Here is a 15,704-nt window from a genome sequence, read left to right on the forward strand (position 1 = left end):
CAACTAGAAAATCTGCCTTTGCTATCACAGGGTGATATATAAGATTATCACTATTTCTACCTGCACTTCACTTGGAATGGAAGATTTCTATTGTAGTTTATATAAGGATTAACAAAATTTGGCTTTAATAATATAGTTCATCAATGACTAGGTCTGCTGCCATTTAATTTCATGGATTTATGTTAAATTTAAGAATGATGACATGATTTTTCATGGAATAAGGAAGTATGAGGTATGAAAATAGAAGACAGGGTCTAATTGAAATATTTTTAGAAGATTTAAACCTTATTCTCTCTCTATTCCATCTTTTTATTTTCATACAAGCAGGATGCATTGTTTCTTGAATATTGTCCAGTGAATAAACACAGTTAAGTAATGGCATCTGCTAAGACATGAATATAAGCTCTCATCCTGTCTCACTGTCATACTCTTATTCTTTAACTTGATTTTAGATAGTAATCTGGTCAAGGTGTGTAGAAATTTCTTCTCTTTGATAACTCTTCTTTCTTTGAAGACCCAGTTAAGAAAATGTTTGGCAATATAAATACCTGTGGAAAGTCTGGAAAGTAAATTCTTCTAGCAAAACTAATACATGGAGTAAGTATGATGAGCATTGGATTAGCAGAGAGTCTTCTTTGTAAACAAGTAAATTGCTATTAATGTTGATTGTTAAGAAGGTAGGATTGTCCACAGCATAAATTGGAGTAAAAGTGATAGCTATCCAGTGCTTATTGGTTTAAGTATCTATTAAGCCTCTCTTTATTCAAATGGAAACTGGACCAGGTCTAAGGGTATCATATAATGCAATGCCATGCTGCACACAGGGCCCTTTTATCTGGAGTCAGACCTATATCAAACCAGGATCTCACGGTACTATTTGTGGAGTATATTAGGAGTAAATAGGAATAGAATTTGATCTTATTGTTTCAGAAATATTTAGGATAGTATGAGCTGTCCTTTAAAAGTATTCTGTCTCTCCAGCTTTTATGCAGAGAGACTGTAGAGAAGTGAACAGTTTAGCCTGGGTAAGAGCAAACTGGGTTTCATAAAACTACTCTTAATGTGTGCTTTGAAAATTTTCAAGTTAATTTGAAGACAAGGTATTTATAGACCTCTATGTCCAGCTTCTACTCAATCTCAGGATTTGGGATGAGATTCTACACGTACATGACTGATCTAAGAAGAGTGTCACTAAAAGTCAATAAAATGTGTAATCTTAAATTGCTTAGACTACAATTTTAAAGTGCAAAGTTATTATTCATGAAATCCACATGCACTATTTAGAATTACAGACTGGTGGGGGAGAGGGGGGCTGAAGGATGTTAAAGAATAACAATTTTATTCTGCTAATTAATGGGGCAAGGAGCATTTCACATTTTTATGTTAATTCAAATCTAGGTTTTATTTTTGTTACACTTTAGCAAACACTTGCGAATATTTTTTCAGATCACTTTGATTTATGTGGATACCTTACAATGAACATAAATATGGTTTGTTATTAGTCAGATGTTTGTCTAGTTGAAAAATACATTTGTTGAAAGGAAACTCAAAGACTCATTATAGTATTTTTAGTCATCATCAAAATGTGAAGATTAAAATCTTATACTAAAATAATTTTCTCTGTTTATGTAACATTTTTAGACATTCATATGAACATTTATATATCTCAATTAATTTACACCTTTTCTGTTGCTTCCATAGGCTTCAGACAAGGAATAATCGTGGCCTATTTTGTAGGAAATTCTGTTATCTAATGGTGTAGACATGCACCTTTCTCTTCAGTGTTACTTTTGAAAAAATGAAATCTAAAACAGACACAAATACTTTCAGGATATATCTCCTTCTTTCCTATCTGCTAGTAGGATGGCATTAAAAGCTGCTTTGCATCCTGACATAATTTCTATTAAAGCTAGTAGAAATAATTCAATTTCACTTTTTTTCACCAAGTGTTGCACTTTCTAATTCTTTCACACTTGCTTAGTTCCATTGTGTGTCACTTCTAACAAAAGAGAAAATTATCAAATGCAAATTATCTCTTCCTAACATGTTACATAAAGCATGTGTCATAATTTACTTTAGTGAGAAGAAAATGTCTTACCTTTGATTTATTTGTTTATTTTGTTTGTGAGGGATTTTGTTGTTTGGTTTTTTGTTTTGTTTTGTTTTTTTTCTTTTAAGCAAATCTTGGTTTGGAGCCAGTTTTTTATAATTTAATTTTTTAAACAAAAAAATATATTTAAAGATTAAATAAAAGTAATTATATATCAGAACAAGAAGTAGAGGATTTACCTTTGTTGTAAAAAGGATGCTAGAAATTGCTATGGGGAATAGATCATAATGTAAAAATATGTTAGAGAAAGTAATATCCTCTCTTTTTTACAAATAATTTTACATGTATTTCCAGGCCACTATGGTATGTCTCAGTTTCATGATTTTAAAACAAGTAAATTGCAGTTTCATCATAAAATTCCTGATAAAAACTTTTCCTTATGTTGAAAAAATGAAATCCAAAAGGATTCTTGCTGGAATCCCTGCAAGATTGCATCTCCCTGTGTAGATTCAATGCCTCAGTTTGAGTCAACTCTACAGCTTTTATCAAAAGTGTAAAGCATTGTTTTTAAAAGATTTTTCTAAGCTGAAATAACTAAATTTGAAATAATTGGCTCAATTAAAATATGACTTTCTTTTATTCTCATGCAACACAAACAGGGATGAAGCAGTTTTAATCTACAACTTCCCTTCCCAAAGAACTAAATAAAATCCCAACTCTAGCTCTTTCAGTTAGCTCCCTTTTTCTTTTTTTTTTTTTTTTTTTTTTTTTTAAGGTAAAACAGAGTTCAAGTTTAGGAAACCTCATATATGAGGTGTTTTACATACATTAGCTGGAGCCTTACCCAGATTCATAATAAGCATAGATTTTGATGGACATAATATTGTACTTTTACTGAATTATCAGTTCTTCAGTTAGTGTCAAAAAGAAAAGAAACAAACCAAGAATTTCATTCATGGGCCCAGAGTTCAGGAGTTGAGTGATCTCATGAAATAAAGGTGTTTTTTGAAGTAAAACAGAAGTTATGAGGCTTTTATTTTGCCAGTCCTATTGCCTTTGTTTCCTCTGTTGAATTTGCTTACCTGTTCTAAAGAGCAGTGTCAAAAGTTAAAACTCAAGGGAGGAAACCATTGTTGCTGTAGAAAGGTGACATCAGAAAACTCTAGTAAAAAAGGAAGGGTTTGTAACCTACTTGTTTTTGTTGGGTGGGTGATATCCTTAGGACATATGTTCCTGCACTAGTCTGGAGATAATATTATATTTAAACAAATACATACATACATATACATATATATATATATATATACACATATATATAGATGTGTATATATATATATATGATATAGATTAGATATAGATATAGATATAGATATACACACACATGTATTTAAAGCAGTATTCACTATAGTAGTTGCACCTTTTTGATATCTTTATATCTATGTGTGCCTTTTACATAAAAAAGGGGAAATAGTCTCAATATGAAGGAACTAACATTTTTCACTCATTATTTCTCCTCAAGTTACCAAAATTTATTTTGGAAAATAATATAAATTGTAAGCATACATTAATTTTAATGAATTTATCTTAGGCATTTGGATTTATTTCATAAATATAATCTTTTCTATTTTCTCTTCTACAGATTTTTTTAACTGTGATCTCTGCAAAATTTCTGCTCACAAACTGAGAAAGTAAGTAGTTAGGTCTCATTTTCATGTGGACCATTTTTAGCAGTGGGTTTAGTTTAAATTTGCTGTATCATCTGTATAATGTTGCTTTTGTGGCATTATAAACTTCTCATGTGTACTGCCAGAAGACATAAAATGGCCCAGTGGCATATGTTATGTTCTTGCATCTGCCTAATTTTCAACTTGAAATACCACACAGCAATGTTTGTGATAAACTACACACAACAAGGTCAAAGCAGGTGCCTGCTGGGATGAGTAATCATCTTTATTTCATCATCTTATATCAACAGGTATCATGGAGACAAAGTAATAGCTTTTATGAGAGGAGCTTCATACATACCTCTGAAAAGTTATGAGGCACAAGGCAGAATCAACTAAGAGATAATGACTGTAGATTTGCTATAGAGTGCCCCGCAGTTCAATTTACATTGCATCCTGAAGGGTACTGTGTAGGAAGGACAGATTTTTCAAAACAAATAGTCTTGAAAGTACTATCTAATCACTAATGCTCAAACTGTGTGGGCTGCTTTTAGAGCTCCCTCTCTGTAGAAAAAGGGTGTTTTGGTTTGTTTTTTTTCATATGTAGCTTTAGCTCTCTCCTTTCTCTTTCTGGTTTTTAAATAGCAAATATGTGCATCCTCCAACATATATTTCAACACTTGTGCAGCCCTAATTGTCACATGAAAAGTGAAGTGGTTTTGCAATATCTATAATGAAAATATTTCACTTCTGTATTCTTTCGAATATCTGAAGAATGACCGTATTAGAGACTGGTGGAAGCTAAAGGTTGAATTAGTGGGTGTAGGTAATATTTTAGAAGAATACACTGTAAGAGCTGGAAAAGTACATAGATACATCTTTGCTTAAAACAGCATGGAGCAAAATCTAAAAAAGAATTATTGAAAATTGCTGTAAACAAAATCTGGATATGCAATTCACAGCTCAAAGGTTCAGCTGTCTGCAAGTTTGTGCTTTGTGAAGCACAACTGTATGACTTTTGAGTCAGCTCTAATGAACAAAACTTACCGAGTTGTGCAAGTACACAAAGTCAAAGCCGTATAAGACAAGAAAAGTGAAAATAAAAACAGAACTTAGTTTTTAAAATTGCAAATAGTAATTCAAAGCATTATGAAAAACATAAAAACCTATAGCATGTGGTCAGATTTGGAAGACAACTAATGACTGAAATAAAAGATCAACACATTTTGAGGATCAGTTGGTTTTAGAGCAAAATATATATTATGCTGGATAGGGCCACTTCTTACTAATTACTGTCACCTGGACATACAAATCTCTGAGGTTGTAGCCCTGCTTCAGTTCCTGGCACTGATTGTTCCACACACACATATAACCCCCTTTGTAGACAGCACCTCTGTGCTCTTCCCCTTAGACACACAAATGTGCACCAGTGGGTCTTGTCTCTAGAGACTCCCAAACCTCATGATGTCACCAGCTGCTGTCCAGGACTACACAGATCCCCTTGATAGCCAGTTACTTCTGTGATCTCACCTATGGGAAAGAGTTAGGAAGAAATTTAATATATAAGACAGACTGTACTGACTTGGCTTGAACTGATAACCAAACAACCAAAAAAGTGTTTACACATGACAGGTCTTTTTAACCCCATATGTCTCTACTTTCTTACACTTATTAGTCCCCAAATCACTTAGATCCCTCCTATTAAGATACCCATAAGAATGCTTGTGCAATCCTGAAAAACTTTTCTGCTGCATCCCACAATGTGTCTGACTGCCTTAGGCACAGACCCCCCTCCCTAAAGATGCTCCTTCTGCATTGACTGACTTTGGTGTGTTTCACAAATGAGGTCTAGGACTGAGGCTTTTTTGGGACAGTCATAGGAGGGCCTGGATGGGACATCACTTCCTCTGAGTCCTTAGTTTGGTGTGCTGAATGCCCTTGAGCCTCTGTGCGCCTCTGAGTTTGTGTACATGAATCTTGGATGGACTGATGGCTTCTGTGATGGGCTTGGGAGGAGAGGGGTGAGGGTTTGTTTGAGGGGCTCCACACCCGATATTGTCTCTTTGTTCTCTTTTGTAGATATCCAGATGAACTTCTGCCAAAAAACCTAGCAAAGTATAGGTGATGCATCTGCAATTGACCAGGGACCACCTCCCCAGGCACGTCAAGTGCCTGCTGAGCTGGTGGGAAGTATATTTGTACTTTTATTGTTAGAATATTAATCTTAAATATTGACATGGTATATCAGTAAATACTTGTTGTATACCATATAAATTCATATAGTTCTGCCAAAAATGCTAAAACAAAAGTGACCAGTGAGGACAGAGCTGCAAATCAGGTTTTGTATGCAAATTTCTTGTCTCTGAGGAAAAATATATAAAGAGAAGGCTTTTCTGCCATGGGTGCCTCAAACACACAAGTTTAATTCTCTGCTCCTGTGTCTAGGTCTACCTGAAATGATGTTTTTGTAGATACCAGCCTTTTTCAATCAGACACATGGTCAAAGAAAAAGATTAAATTTCAGAGTTTCTTTTACCTACGTGATAGGTATTTCAGTAGTGGGAGGAGACTGTATGTGACATAAGACAATATTCTTGAACAAGCCTCAGAACTCCAAACTCTGTCTCTCAGTCACCATTGAGTCATTACATGTGTGTGACTAACATTAAAAGATGCCTGAAGAAAAAAAGAGTTTCTGTTCTTAGGAGAGTGGAACATGATTGCATACTTTAGTCTGAGAAGCATCTGGGAAATTATTTTAATGAAGAGAAAAAGTGCTAATTGTGAGATGTGAACAAACCTATTTTGAAAGGAAAGTAACAAACTGTGAGAAAAGCTGCAAAGTGGTTGAAAAATTCCCTTACTTTCACAGTTTTCTTGACATTTACAGAGAATAAAACCTTCATAAGAATAAAATTCTGTCTTTGTTTCCAAACATCAACTGTTTTTAAGAAAACTGTGGGTTTTCAAAATTAGTGTACTGTAGCAAAATATTCTAGTCTGGTGGAAGTGGATTGCACAGATTCTATGTGAATATTTGCAAAATAGGAGCCCCACACAAGAATATTTAAAAAAAATAAGTGCTTGTAAGAATTAGCAGAGTCCATGAAAGGGGTAGCAGAATTTATTGCTATTCTCCTTTTAAAATATTTTTGGAAAATTGTTATAATGGATTTTTAAAAGTGTAATTACATTAGAAGAAGTTGTATGCAAAGCACATCTAGTCTAAAAGACTTCATGGATCTATCTTCTATGCTTAATTCCATACTTTTAAAAATGTGATTTATCCTGGATTCCTTTTTATCTCAATTGAACTTTATAATGGGCTTCTTTAGCACTATAGCAAGAAATAAGTTTTCTTACTCTTCTCTAAGAGATTGGCCAGAAAAAAATTTAGCTAGTCCAGAAAAGAATACTGAGGTATTTGTGAGTGACTCCCTGCAACATTTCCTCCATCCTGGGAGACCTAGTGGGAAAATGACAGGCCAGGTGATGTCCCAATTCAACTAAGAGGAAACTTGCATAATTACAAACACCAGAGCTTTTGGCAACAAGCCACTGCCTACATAAGGGCCCCAAAATAGAACTATGGAATAAACCTGTGACTGTGGAAAAAGAAGCCAAATGGGAATTTTTCTGGAAGACCAGGCAGGGCAAGGTTTTTATCACTCTGTCTTAAATCTGGAAGAAAATGAAGCTATTTAGACACATATTGCTCTAATTTCAGGAGAAAAACAAAACAGCTCTGGACTCAAAGATTCAGTTGAAGATTGATTATTATTAAGGTCTGTACTTTAATCTTTATAAAGGAGCAGTTATATGCAAGCCCAGCAGGCTGGATCTCTTATGAGTTTATCAAACAGCCTGTAAATATAAATTATATAAAAGACTTTTGTATGCCCTAACTGGAATTTTTAGTGCCTACCCTGCACCCAAGAAGCTGATATCGGTTATGTCTGGTTACAGCACATGTCAAGTTGCAAGTCATAACTTTGAATTGAAACCCACATTACACCTGTGCTACCTTTACAGGAGTGTCTGACCTGGTGCTTTCAATTAATCAAGTAGTTTCTTGCAGGCAAAGCACAAATTAAAATAAAGAAATTATGATGAACAAGAAAATTGCGTTGTTCCAATTTATTGCAAATAATTCTACCATAGATAAAACACACCAATAGCATATCAAATATCTGATCTACATATCTAAGAATCTATATTCAATAACAAATTCCCACAGATAATCAGAGAGGAAGATTCTTAGTGTCAGAAAATCCCTCATTTCTCTTCAACTCTGTTTTTGAGCCATTTCAGAGTGTCTGTCTTAAATGTCACCAGATTTTGAAGTCAGAAGAAAGAATTTTTCCAAGGGTACACAGTAAAAATGCACAGAACTTTTGTATTTTAATGCCGCAAACATTTTCACTACTGCAAGTTCATGAAAAATCAGGAAGTTTCTCAGGTGAAACAAGTGAGACAAACCTCAGCTGGCTGCAAAAATTGCTGCTGCAGTTTTCCAGCTGTGGGAAGCTCACTGCAGATTCAGCAACCATGCGTGACATTATGCTTATTCTTCTTTGGGAAAATAATTAAAATGCTCAGGCTTCACATATTTCCAGTCCACAATTTACTACATTTCACTGGGGAAAATGCATCTCAACATTCCAAAATGTCTTTAGCAACCAATATACGAATAACAAACAATAGTACAGTACAAATAGTTATTTTTACGTGCAAAAAGAACAACCCTCTCCACCTGAATAATGTATTTAAGGCTATTTAAAACAATATATAGAATTTATCTGTAAAATAAAATATAGTGAATCACTCTCATCTGTGAAAAATTTGAACAGGAATTTAAAATAACTCTCGCTTTTCTACTGTCTACAATAGACAGACTCTTTTACATTTAAAAGAGGAGAGCATAGCTAGCAGAATGGCACAATCTCTTTCAAGCTGGAATACTGCACATTGACTAATGCATCCCTTCCTCTTTGCAAAGTAGCATGATATGCAAAATTTATTCTTTTTCATTGTAATAATTGTCCGATAAATGTCATACACGTGTGGAATGTGTGGATTCATATGGTAAGCTGAGCACCCAAAGTAAATAGGTAATGTGATGAAATAACAAGCATGGTGTGATTATTTAAGACAAAACATCTGATAACCAGACAGCTGAGCCATTACACATGAGGCATAGGTGGTGGCAAAAAAAGCTGAGTCAGGTTGTGCCTCTATAACATTAAAGAAGCTTTTCCACAATGTTTACTAACTTTGGAGCATAAAAGCTCCATTTCCTCTGTTGTTGTAAAGATGAATTGACTTTAATGGATGACATTTTCTGGGAGAAAGTCAGGAACAGTTTAAATAATTTTTGTTCATAAGAGTTGCTAGATACTTAATCTTTCTGCCCCATGAGAGGAGCCACTTCAGCTTTACAGGTGAAATTTTGCTAGACAGTACCCTAGTAACCTTGCTTATAGACTGACATATATCGTGATAAAGGGAATACCAGTAGAGATAATATCAGCAATAATATCATATCTCCCTTTGATACAGAAGTTGCAAGGCCTAAGGGATAAATGCACAATAGAGGCTTGTCACATTTACTTTTATTACCTCTTGTCATTGATATACACTTTGTATACAGGATACATGAATACATATAGGCAGCATATCTTATGATTTAAACCTAGATGTAACTTAGAGAAGAAATGATGCTAACAAAAGAAACAGATTTTAAAACTCTGTAGTTCGCACCTTTATAATATCATTGCTAATACAGCGTTTTTGGGAGCATCAGTTATTGCGGCAAAAGATTGTACTGAAATCAAGCAGGACATTCAAGATTATTGTTGATTACCTATCCCTGTTGTCTTCATAATAAACACTTTTGCATTTACATTGGGTTTTGATTGGAATTTTCATATTCAATCTCTAGCTTAGCATTGTAGTTTCAAAGATGGAATTGTTTCTGTTAATTAGAGAGGACTCCAAATGAGAAGAGCAGAAATTCCATGAGAAGGGAACAAAAAGGTTTCTCCCGTCCATATTTTTCAGCAAAGTACAATGACTTGCAGTTGCAGATGTTCTTCAAAACCACAGCTGAAGGGAAAAATACCTGGTCATAGACACAGAATCACTCAAGGCATGGTCATGTGAACATTGACTAAATCTGTAGTTTTAGTCAACTCGCTGTCTCACTAACTACTCCAGTAATTTATTTTCCTCACTGCCTCTTTCATACCTGTTTAATTCCATTTTGCACTCTCTCTCCACTGTTACTCTGTTTGCTTTTCTTTTTTCCTGTGTTTATAGTCTCTGAAATAAATCACTAAAGAAAGAGGTATGAGGAAGATACTAAAATAGTATTTATTGCCTCCCTGTGATTCCCTCTGTGTGTCAACTCCCTTTTCCTTTCTCTATGCATTGAAGTTTGAGAGAGGAACACCTACTGATATGTGCTTTGTATACTGTCCAACACTGTGGAGGCTTGTTTAAACTAGCTCTTAAATATTGCTATAATACTGCTTTAGTAAAAATGACTAAAAATAAATATGATTTACATTTATTGAGTATCTAAAAAAGCCAGAAATAAGATCTATGTCTTCCAGATCTCAGTCTTGAAGTTCCGAGCTGGAATATTATTACATTTTATTTCCTTTTCTTTTTTCCCCCTGCTGATTAGGAGGGAGGTAGAGGAATTACACGTTAGGTTCACCCAATCTTTTAGGCAAATATTAACCCACTCACCAAAAGTAACCAAGAGGAATATAAAAAGACCTAGCTAACTTCTGAGAACAGCCTATGGCATGTGATATTAGAACATGAACTTTTCAGCAATTGCACAACCAGATGGCTTCCCAGAGTACATGTCAACTAAGGTTTGTTCTGCTACCTGTGACCTTTCAAAAGCATATCAGCCTCCTTTTAGTCATGGAAGCTAAGGCTGACTTTTTTGTAATTTTGTGACAAAATCTGTCCTTTTTAAAGAGTTTAACAAGTGTCCTTGAAAAGTCAATGTAGATGTAGAAATGCTTCCCTAGTGCTGAGTAAAACCCAACTTTTTGAACATAGTCAGTGAAGTCTAGTTCTCACATGCCTTCATCGAAATGAGGCTGCAGGATGCCTTCAGGACCTTCCAAGGTGCTGCAGAACAGGGAGTTTGTGTTAGGAGATTGGATTCTTACATACTGGTTTTGTGTGAACTGGAGTTCATACAAAGGACTACAAGTGTTGCTGTCACACTAGCTCTGCTGTAAAAGGCCATTCCTTCCACAAAACAACAGAACACTAATGCTGGACATTCCTGAAAGTCTCATCCACAAAGTCTCAATCACTGTGACTGCATAGCTGAAAAAAAATTAGTGAGAGAGGATGTAAAGTGAAACAGACATCTTTTAGTCCTCACCAATAAATAACTTCTGTAGTGTCATAGGCAAAAAAAGTCTTGACTTTAATGCATGTGATATCCCTGTTTTCTTAGGAAGTTATTGCTTATATACCCTATGATGCAGCACTGTGGTTTCTTATACAAAAAGGAAATTACAATTGCAAAAACAGAGAATTTCTTATTTGTCCTGTGATGCGATTAAGATCACAAAAACAGAGAACATGAATAACTCAAGACAGACAATTTTCACAGTGGGAGAAATTAGGAGAATAGAAGCTGTTACAAAACAGAGTTGAAACTTGAACCTAGGATTGTCGCCCTGCATAGTGTTTCTTCACCACATTCAAAAAGATGGTTACACATTTTAATTTTCTAGTTGCAATTTTTTGTTCCCATAACTGTTGCTAAAGTAGTCTTTTTCGGGACACGCTGTAGACAGATGTTCAGAAACAGAGATAATCAACAAATTGATATTGTTTTAATAATAAAAAAAAGCAACTACCAGAAATTACTATGCTGATTCAGAGCTCCAGGTATTTTACTATTTTTTATGAAAATTAGTGGGGTAGCAAGGAAAGGTTTGAAGATCCCAAGCTGTCTTAACCCTTAATGGGAAAAAAAAAAAAGGGGGAACAGATCTCCTAGCCTTTGCATAAAACTTGTTTAAGTTCTTGTTATTTGCTGTCTTGTAGTAGGAGGAAGGTTTTGGCATCTTCTTGAATCTTTGTGCTAAAACATCTGTTCCCATAAATGGCATTTTCCTAAAAAAATGAGAGAGAAACATTTTTCCAGGACCTGTGGATTACATTTCAGGGTAGTAGTAATAAAGCAGAATCTCAAGGTTAGCTTGCATCATTTGTTCTCATTAAGAATTGTTAAAGCTGCTTAGAAAAATATAATTTACATCAAACCAAAAAACTAAGTAATACGAAAGCAATAAGAGCACTGTAAATTCAGTAATTACTGCTTCTTTCATTACAGTGTTTTCTCTCAGGCTCTGGAGAAGTTCATGTTTGACTCACAAGGCTTTGAAAGTCTCTCCATCTCATCCTTTAGTAATAGCTGAGGAAGACTAGTCTTCTGAATTTTTTTTTATATAATAATAGACCATGACTTTTCTTTTACTAGAAGAACACAAGAAACAATGCAGCAGGTATCACACAGGTGAACAGGAAAAAGAAGAAAAGAGAATGATCTTCACCACTCCTCTCATATCTTCTTAACTTCCTCCAAGCAATAGGTCAGTCCATGGTATAGCTCTAACATGTGTTTAACAACTTAAACATAACAAGAAGCATTGTGCCAGAGAGTAAGAAACAGTTACACAGGCACAAATATGTAGTAGAAAACTAAGCAGAAGTTATTCATTTAGTGATTTAAGACAACCCATTTTAAAGGTATTGGAAACTCTTGCTTTCCCAGGAGGTAGACAATTATAATAGGCTAAACAGCTGTTTAAAAAGTTGCTTCAAAGAAGAAAACAGATGCTTAACTAATTTTTAAACATTTTTCAGAAAGGAAAACAAAACAAACAAACAAACACAACAACAAAAAAAAAACACAAACCCACCAGATTCATGAAAAGCATGCATTTAAATATCCAGAAAGTTTTGTAGCCTAAGCTGAAAACCAAACAAAAAACCATACAGCATGCTGTCTTTGAAAACCCTAGGTATTCTAGCACTCTCTCCTTAGGCACCTGTAACAAAGCTATCTGCATCTCAAGAATCTTCATGCTTCTTCTGGATTAGCTAACTGAGAGCTGCTGCAATTGAGGATTTAATTTCTACATAGCTTGTTATGTGCTGCTAGGGCATTACAGGCATTTTCCCCAGGTTCAACCACAGAGAGCAAGTCCCTGTTCCACAGAAATCAAGAAACTGATGAAAAGAAAGCATTCCAAAGACCATTTTAAATTTCTGTAATACTTTCTTTCTGCATGGTGAGTGGTTATTATACACAGAAAATTCAAATGATCCGTGTCTGTGTTATAGCAATTATTACGTCCTCATACAAAGCAAAAGTCAGCTTTTGGAGATCTGGGCTTTGGGAGGTTAGCCTACAGTTTAGTGATCAGAATCCTGAAGGTGAGCTCACAAGTTCCCACACAATAAAGATCCTAGATGCACAAACCAAACTGTATTACACTTGCTGTCCCCAATAATTTTCTAAGTACTGATTTGAAGGGAATAGTCATGGTTGTGGCTGTTACATCAACTAGGTACTACTTAACTTCTACTACTTAACTGAATTTACTATCTACACTCTTTGGAATCATAATTTTGCCTTTCAGTAGGTTTTGAAGCCAGATTTTGGGTTCGATTAAGTTTATGGTAGTAGCAGAACATAAATATAAAAAAGTCACTTAGAAAAACTGTAACAATACAAATCGTATTGTCATGAGAATATATCTTAATAGTTTAAACATTAGCATCTAGAAATTAACACAGATATCCATTGCCATTAAATAGACATCTAAGATAATCTACCCAAGAATTAAGTTTTAATTCTATAAAATCCTGAAGCAATGTGCAAAAAGATTCTTGTCTGGAGATGGACAAAGCCTTCTAAAACTGGTTTTTGTGTCTTTTTCAACATTTCATGTGATTAGACATTTTTTCTTTCTTTCTTTTAAAAGCTGCCCCGTTCTTCCAGCAGATTCCTTTTGGGAACTGGAAACTTTCTGAAAAAAGTGTCCCATTAGTAATGTATGTGAAAATATCCATTCTGGGTAGCAGGACTGAAAATAATTTCAAAAGGTATAGCCCTCAGACAGCTAAAAAGTAGCTTGTCTTAACAAGAAAAATTCTGGAAGCAATAGCTTGTTAAATAAATTTGGTCCAATCCTCTGTTCTTGTATGATATCATATTCTAGAAATGAGTCTGGAAGGAAGTTTTAGAGATTGTCCAGTTATCTAGTCTTTCCCCATCATGAGTGGATCACAGTGCTCAAAAACATTTGTCTGGGTTGTTCTTTAAAGTTGCGATAAGTTTCCCTAAGCATCTTATGCAATCTATTTTAGAGAACAATGGCTCTTACTGTCAGATAGAAAGCATGCAACAGTCAATTTATAACCAATTATTGTGCTAGCATTCTCCTTTAGTCAAACAGTTTTTCCCTTACTTTACTTTCAGTATAGTTACAGAAGGTAATTTTGTTTCCTTGTAGCCTTCATTTTGCTATGATAAATAACTCAATTTACTTATTCCAGAAAAAAATACCTCTCTATTCTCTAAGATTACTATTAATATCTATTCTTTTGTCCAGTCTAATAGTTACTTCAAATAGGGAGTAGAAGCAATACTCAGTCTTCTGTCTAGGTAAGGTCATCCTTGAGATGAGTGCTGATTAAGTTGCAAAATAACATCTGAATTTTGTGCAACCAAAATCCAGTTTGCAGAGAACAGCACTACAGAACAAATGGCCCACAAATATACCAGGGACACCAGTGAAATCTTTTCCAGCCAAAAGTAGGACATTGTTAGTTCACTAGAAGTAAAATATCTCAAGGAAATGTATCATTTGAATAAAATCATTATGAAAGAAAATGCATATGGAAAAGGGTTGTCAAAATCACATAAAATTAACATACTATTTTGATAATTGATTTTTTCCTTCTCCTGTGTCTAAAGTGGAAAGAATTCTGGGAAAAAAATAAAATTAGATTCTTAGAGATCTTTATGTATTGGCCACTAAATGCAGCATCTGATTTTTAAAAGATGACTTTTATAATGCCTGGGATATTTTCATTTAAGAGCGCACTATTCTCATTGTACTGAATACACAAGCCATGATAATCAACTAAATTAAGTTCCCTACAAGTTTACTCCTTTTTTCAATCCTCTTCTCATTTTCTGCCTTCTTTCTTTTTCCTCCTACTTCTCCTCCCTTGAACGCAGTGTTAAAAGACTGTGACCAAGAGCTGTTGTTGAGCCAGCCTAGTGGAACAAATCTGCTGAATATAGCTGAATATTGTATTATAGAAATGAGTCACAGTAATAATAATTAGGGGGGAGAACAAGCTGGTTTTGAAGACCTGTTGTCATTCATGCCAAAAGATGTGGTCAACTTACTATTTCTCTGTCAAAATCCTTGGTATTTCAATGTGGCTGGCAATAAAAAAAGTGAAATATTAATGTACTTTGGTCATACTCATGAATATTCTGCAACAGGACCAGTTTTCTAATGGAATGTGGGTAGGGATGTGAGATCTGTTAAAGAGAAGATTGCCAGTGCATGAAGAAACATTTTTCTGAGTGAAAAAACCACACAGAGTTCAACCATCTCTGCGCTTCAAAGCTATGGCTGAAATTTCCCCTAAAGCCTACAATACTGCAGGGAAATGAAGAGTCAAAAAATGCCTGTACTGCAGGCTGTAGAGTTCTGTGGTCACTGAGAAGCTGCAGTGATCAAAACTTTGAAGTATGCATGGATCCTCTGAAAACCTCAAGGAACTGTCTCAAGGGGTTCTCCAAAAATTCAGTGAAGGCAGCTTGTGTCAGTATAGGTTTCTCAGAGTAACAGAAGTTATGTAAAAGTGCTAGTTACCTTTTAATGTCAGCAATAATCTTTTCTACGATACTGTCACTTCTTAGT

Source organism: Pithys albifrons, chromosome 5 (genome assembly GCF_047495875.1).
Source record: "Pithys albifrons albifrons isolate INPA30051 chromosome 5, PitAlb_v1, whole genome shotgun sequence".
Taxonomy (NCBI): Eukaryota; Metazoa; Chordata; class Aves; order Passeriformes; family Thamnophilidae; genus Pithys; species Pithys albifrons.